We start from the raw sequence: 7,847 nt of genomic DNA on the forward strand, positions 1-7,847 counted from the left end.
AAATAAATGGGAAAAAAAAAGAAAGAAAATTAATCCAAGATTTTACATTTGAAAAATTAGTTTAAGCAAAAAACCTGAAGGAAGAATAGATTTCAAGGCGGAGATCATGTGTTCAGTTTTGAACAATTTAATTTGAGATGTCTCTATGACATCCAAATAGAGATGTAAAGTGAGTACTTGAACATCTATGTTAGGTTCTCAGGAAAGAAGTCTGGGATAGAATCTTAAAAACACACAATATGTATGGTCCTTGGGGTGGAAATGGAATTGCCCTGGGAGGCAAGAGAAGAGGGTCCTAGGATGTGGCCATAAGGAGCATCAGCACCTAAAGATTAGAAAGGAGAAATCGCTTTTAGAAAATGAAGAAAAGTAACCAAAGTGATAGAAAACTCAGAAAATGTTAATTTCATGGAAGGCAAAGAAAAAGCATGTTTATCAAGAAGGAAGAGCTGATAAAACGTGAGGAGAGTTCAAGTAAGGTGGGAACTGAATATTGTCCTTTGAAGTCTTTAGGTGCTTGGTGGTCTCGATGAGTGCCAATCAGGGAAGTGGTGTGGGTGGAGGCAGATTGTGCTGAAATGAAAGTCAGTGGGAACAGAGGAAGCCTGGCTTTGAAGTGAAGGAGACTGCTGGGGCAACAGCTGGTCTTAGAAGAACCAGGGAGGACTTGGGTGGTTTCTCTTAAGATAGAAAAGACTGGGTATGTTCAAATTATTGAGGTCCGTGAGTGGGTGGCAAATGATGGAATCCTGAGCATAACCTTCTCAACTTTCAAGACATAACTCAAATATCCCTGCTTCTGAGGAATCTTTCCTAATAATCTAAATTAAGACAAGGCAATATGCCCATAAAATACTATACAGACTTCTATTAAACCACTAATCACACTGTAATTATTGATTTACTTGTGGTTTCACTCACTAAAATAGAATCCATTGAAGTGTAGGGATGACTTATCTAGTACAACTGAGTAAAATCAGTTCCATTTAATAAACGTAAAAGTCCAATTCTATTTTTTTCAGAGTCTGGCCTGAGACAAACACTATTGGCTTTTTATCTTTTTTTAGAGATGGGAGTCTTGCTCTATCACCAAAGCTGGAGTGCAGTGGTGCTATCATGGCTCACTGCTACCTCTATTTCCTGGGCTTGAACAAGCCTCTGATCTCAGCCTCCCAAGTAGCTAGGACTATAAAGTAGCTGGGACAACACACATGTGCCACCATGCCCAGCTTATTTATTTATTTTTTCAGAGATGGGGTCTCGCTATGTTGCTCAGGCTGGTCTTGAACTTCTGGGCTCTAGCAGCAATCCTCCCCACTTTGTCCTCCCAAAGTGCTGGGATTATAGGCATGAGCCATGATGTCCAACCCTAACTATGGGCTTTTTAAAAGGCCTACATAAAAATAATTCCAACCAACACTTGAACTTAACTTATTGATATGTGTTAGAACAGATAAGGCTATACAGATTTCTTCTATGAATAACTGTCTCTAACATTCCTAAAAGGGCAATATTTTATGCATATTTTTATCCTCTGTTGAGTCTAGCAAGGCACTGAACATAACCTAGGAAGTTCAATAAATATTTGTTAATTGATCTTTATCTTCATGCAAACTTGCGTATACAAAACACAAAGATTGCCTATGAATATTGTGGTAAAAGTAATATCTGTTTGGTAATATCTGTTGGTTAGCTGTGCATTTTGTGTCACCCATCACTTTGACAGACTGTTCACACAAAACAGCAGGTAAGTGAATCATGGAGGGTGAGACCATCCACCTGCCAGAGAAAATAGATGTATTGCTCTCTCTGCAATACGCAATCTTTTTTAGCTGTCAAGTAATTAAATTGCCAAGCTTAAGTTCTAATTGTTTAAATTTGTTGGTGCCAGAAACTGATAATAAAGTGTATCTGATCTCAGGAACATCTTTCATGAGCAGAGTAATTGTGTAGCAGCCCCAAACCAGAACCCTCTCTAGCTAAAAGTATTCACAAGGCAACCCATCTATTGCTCTCTATGATCAAGCTGTACAGGGCATTTCCCTTCTTTGTAAAGCATAGTCATTTTACTTTGTTGTTGCTACTCCTACTGCATCAAGCACAGATATACTAAGAGAGCTGAAAAGTCAAAAAAACAGCAAGAACTCAAATGTACTGACATTCAATCTTTCTTGACTGAAGAAACCTAGCAAAGGATGATGCTATTTCTCTTCCCAGTATGTCAGACAAATGTCACTAAATGTACATGTCTGTGGCAGAGGTCACTGATTTTTCTATATCTGTGTTTTCAAATTTAAAATAATAGTTTGTGGAAGAAAAAAAAATTGATAAGGGACATTGTAAATTATGAGCTCAGAAAATACTTGGTTGAAAACATAGGCCCTATTATTAGGAGAATAATACTTTTAGGTCTGGAACAGAGGAAACCTCTCAATTATCTGGAACAGCTGGGGACACGAAGTTGAAAACTGGACATTCATTTCAAGCTATTAAATGATATGTTGTACTACAGGAGGGCATTTAGAGTCTGTGTGACTTCTGCAAAAGGCAGCTACCATGTGCATATTTGTCTAGCTTGCTTCCCAAATTCCTGCTGAAGTGACCCACGGAATATTCAAATGGAAAATACTACCTTAGCTTCAGACACTAGAAGGGTGCTCCAGCTCTCCATACCAGAAACTGGAAAGGATGGAAAGATCCTGTGGGGATCAAAACATTAGGCTGTAAGTAATAGGACAGATCAACCAACCCTAAGTCACTGCAGGAAGCATCCAGAACCAGGGTCAGAAAACATGATCATGGATAGATTTCTGCTTTCCTGTCTTTCCCGACTGACAGCACAGGACTTGGCAGCCAACATTGGAAGGCTTCATGGCTTTCTTCTAGCACATATAGAACCAAAGCAGGCAAGAAGCAGGAATATGGGAGAAAATTAATCCACGATGTGCAGTGACATCTCCCAGCCACGATGACCTGCACCTGCGCCCTCCCTGATCCTCTCAGATTGGCTACATACTGTGAGATTTTTGTTGATTTGGTTGTTTGCTCTTCTGTACTTCCTTCTATCTAGACTTGAGGAACCTCTGTGGAACATTCAGGGAGAACAAGAAGCATACCAGTTTCTAACAGAACCCACTCAACTCCTACAAAGGTTGGCAAGCATAGGCAACCTTCTGGAAGAAAAAGAACACTGAAAAATTATGATACATTTAGAAGTTTGGGGAGTGTAAATAAAGGGAAGCACTTAGAAAAATTACACTTATCCTGTGACTCAAAAGATACTTTCTGAGCAACTACCATGTGTTAGGCACTTTGTGAGGTTAAAAAGAGAAAATAAAGCAACCCTGACTTCTTCCTTCTTTTGATTTGCTATCAGAATCAAATAATCTTTAAAAATAGCTAATCCATGTATCAGAAAGATTCCAGGGACCACTGAGTTGATTTATATTTGAGAAATATAAATAAATAAGAGGGACAAATCTAAGATTAAGAATTAGTTGAAAATAAAAACCATATGAAAGCCACAATGGAAGCAATCAAAAATACAGAAAATTAAATCAGTAAACTATAAAATAAATTTGAGAAAGACACCCAGAACTCTCATGAAAGACCTAAATAGTTTGAACTATGAACAGAGAAGAAGAGAGACAGAGATAGATTCTGGTACTTCAACCTCTGATTAATAGGAAATTCCAGAAAGAAAAAATATCAATATTCAAAGTAATGCTAAAGGAAAAATTTGCTGATTAAGAAAGGTGTGTTTTGTGTCAATTGACAAGTTATTTCTAACATTTATATGAATACTCCAAGGACTTGAAAAGTCCAAACAATGTAAAAAATAAGTATTAACACTAAGTACAAGATTTTCTATAAAGTTACAATATTCAAGACGTTGTGCTATTGGTTTAAGAATAGTGCATTGGGACAGAATGAGAGTTCAGAATGGACTTGTCCTTATATGTCCAAAAGACTTTGGACCAAGGCACAAATCAATTCAATGGTAGAAAGAAAAGTATTTTCAACAAATAGAGCTGAAATAACTGCATATTGATAGAAAAAAATGATAAATCTTGGTCATGTTCAAGATTATTATTTGTATTATTATATCAAAATAATAATTTAGAATAGATAACAGGCCCAAACTTTTCAGCTAAAATTATAAAGCTTCTACAAGAAAACACAGAAGACTATTTCCCCAACATAAAGGTAAGCAAATATTTTTTACAAAGCATTAATCACGAAATTAAAAATTGGAAAATTGGTCTTTACCAAAAATTAAAACTACTGTTCATTTTAAAATCTCATTTAAGTAAATTAATAAATAAGCCAGAGACTAGGAAAAACCATGTGCAATACTTACATATAATAAAGTATATGTATCCAGAACATATTAGAAACTCCTACAATTCAATGAGATACAAATAATCCAATAAAAATTATCAAAGGACTTAGACAACTCACAAATATAATATAAAAATGACAATAAGAAAATTTTGTTCTATACCATTGGACATTAGGGAAATGCAAAATAAGTCAAATGGGTACATACTACACATGAGAATGTCTAAAATAGAAAATACAACAGCAAAGGCTACTGATGATGTGGAGCAACTGGAATGCTCATATATTGCTATTAAGGCTATAAAATTGTATAACTGTTTTCAAAAGTCATTTCGCAGTTTCTTACAATGTTGAAAATACACCTACAGCATTGCCCACATATTTTTCAAGGAGCAATAAAAATATATGTCCAATATCCACAAAAATACTTGTATAAGAATGTTCATAGCAGTTTGTTTCATAGTAGCTCTGATACGGTTTGGCTGTGTCCCCATCCAACTCTCATCTTGAATTCCCACCTGTTGTGGAAGGGACTCAGTGGGAGGTAATTGAATCATGGTGGCAGGTTTTTCCTGTGCTTTTCTCATGATAGTTAATAAGTCTCATGAGATCTAATGATCGTATAAGGGGGAGTTTCCCTGCATAAGCTCTCTTCTCTCATCTGCAGCATGTGAGATGTGCCTTTCACCTTTCATCATAATTGTGAGGCCTCTCTAGCCGCATGGAACTGTAAGTCCATTAAACCTCTTTCTTTCGTAAATTGCCCAGTATCAGATACGTCTTTATCAGCAGCATGAAAGCAGACTAATACACATATCACCGCAGTTAAATGGCTTTTATCAAACAGACAAGCAATAACAAATGCTGGCAAGGATGTGAAGAAAGGGGAATCCTCATACATGATTGATAGGGATGTCAATTAGTACAGCTAGTATGGAGGTTTTCAAAAAACTAAAAACAGAACTGCCATATGATCCAGCAATCCCACTGCTTGGTATATACCCCAAAGAAATAAAATCCGTATATTGAAGAGATAACTGCACTCCCATGTTTATTGCAGCACTGTTCACAACAGCCAAGATTTAGAAGCAATTGTTTCTAAGTTTTCATCAACAAATGAATGGATAAAGAAAATGTCAATTGTGTTTCTAACTGTAACTATCCTGGGCATTTTGTTAGTCACAAAAAATTGTTGTCTTAATTCTTTTCAAAAGATGGTTTATAATAAGCTTTAACAAGTACTCTCAAATACAGGCTTTTACTTTAACAGGTACTCTCAAGTACAGGTTTCTGGTAACTTTGGAGACTGTAAGATTAGAATAAAGGAAAATATACAAGACTCATGAAGAGCTGAAATGTTCATGAATATAAGGCAAAACCAGTGTTAACTAAATGGACTGAACTCAGAAAGCTAAAGCAACCTCTTGACTTTTGCTTGGAATATTGCTGATCCTTGTATTATTTTCAGAGTCAATGATGCTTATCTTGAACTATTTATGGCCTTTAATAATTAAGTAGAGTATACTCCTGGGATCAAAATTTGGAACATGTTTGTTTCTCTCTTCCTAGCTCCTCTTGAATTTGGAAACTATCTGTGAGTATTCTTAATTTATGGCAATATAGTTGCATCAGTGCAATAAGAATCCATTTTTCTTTTGCAAAGGATGCAATTGGAAAAACTGGGTATTTTACCAAGGCTTTGGCTGGAAGAGTCAAGCTTGACTTGCAGAGCTGATAAAAGCCCAGTGGGGAAACTGGCCTCATTCCCTTGTCTATGTACAAGGTATGCAGTCCTTGTACAAGGTTCCTGGCCTGTGGTCAGTAAAGAATGCCACTTTCTAACAGGCCCAGGAGCTCCAAACTATACTTGGACCTTACGAGGAGAGGATCACCCAACTCACAGGTATTTGAGGATGCAAACCAGTGGCTGGGCTTGGCTTTAAAAGGTCTTATCTATGATTCCTTGAAAAACAGAGTTTCATCAAAGCCAATCCAAAAGGCCTATGTAGAAATCATTATTCTTGCTGCATTTATGCAAATGATCATGCCAACGATAAGGCTAAAGTCTATTTTGCAAACCATTCAGTTCTATGATTTTTTTTTTTTAGATGGAGTTTCACTCTTGTTGCCTAGGCTGAAGTGCAATGGTGCGACCTCAGCTTACCACAGCTTCCACCTCCCGGGTTCAAGTGATTCTCCTGCCTCAGCCTCCTGAGTAGCTAGGATTATAGGTATGCACTACCATGCCCCACTAATTTTGTATTTTTAGTAGAGGCAGGGTTTCTCCATGTTGGTCAGGCTGGTCTTGAACTCCTGACCTCAAGTGATCAGCCCACCTCAGCCTTCACAAAGTGTTGGGATTACAGGCATGAGCCACCATGCCCAGCCATATTTGTTTTTTAACCAACATGAAGACTGTAGAGACAGAAATCATGTTTCAAAGCTTATCATATATTTGTCATAAAATTTTAAACTCACTACCTGTAGTTGTTTTTAAGTTTTTGCCTACATTTTAGACTGACCTTGCTTGTTCCTGTGAACCAGCCAGCAATCCCTGGCTGCAGTTCAGAAAGAACAAGAGGGATGGGTAGTGTAAAAGTCTGGATCAGTATTCTAGTTCTGAGCAGTTATTCTGCAAATCCTGCCAGGATGCCCACCACTTGGAAGTTTCCTTTTGGAAAAGAAAGACCAAGAGAGTTAACTAAAGCCAAGAACCATGCACCCAAATCCTAGCAAGCATAACTATAGCTACCAGTTATCCTGTTCTGTCATAAGACATCCATTTCTCTCCTGTGTTGGAGGAGGACTCAATTCCACAGCTTCACCTTAGCCTTCAGCTTATGATAAGGAGTCCATGCTCACCTGCAACATGCCTTTTAACCTCGTTTCCATCTGCCTCTGAATCCCTCAGATTCAGTTTTCTTTCCTATGGCTTTGACTCAAAGCTTGGAATTGAGTTTGAAAAAAAAATGTGTCTCAAGGGGATTCCAAATCCAATCTCTTCTTTCATAAAATTAAGGCAATACACTTATCAGGAAGGCATTGTGAAAATTAAATGTGATATCTGAATACATTGCCTCAAATATTGTAGTTAATGATAAAATATATAAATTAAAAATGTTTTGAGAAATTAACTTTCCCTGAGTCATTTGCTTTATAACTAAAAAATTTTTATGTGAATCAGAAAGTATGTTAAGGAATTTCACATAAATTATTTACTCAAAAAAGAATAAATGTCTACAGTTAACACCTTAGTTTGTGAGTCCAGAAACTTGGGCCACTTTATGACATTCCGGTGTCCCTTGATAACTAGGAAGATACCAAGAGTTTAGGTTTGATACAACAAGAATTTAGGTTTCAGTTCCTTGAAAACTTGTGTTTTATGTAAAACCATGTGGCATGAAATTTGGTCCTTGATGGTTGTCCAGAGAGTGTCATTTCTAAATATGAAAGTAAATGGAAAAGAATCAGTGTCTATAGGTAGAATTTGGGTGCTTTTAAGAAAA

Source organism: Cebus imitator, unplaced genomic scaffold (genome assembly GCF_001604975.1).
Source record: "Cebus imitator isolate Cc_AM_T3 unplaced genomic scaffold, Cebus_imitator-1.0 Scaffold67, whole genome shotgun sequence".
Lineage (NCBI taxonomy): Eukaryota > Metazoa > Chordata > Mammalia > Primates > Cebidae > Cebus > Cebus imitator.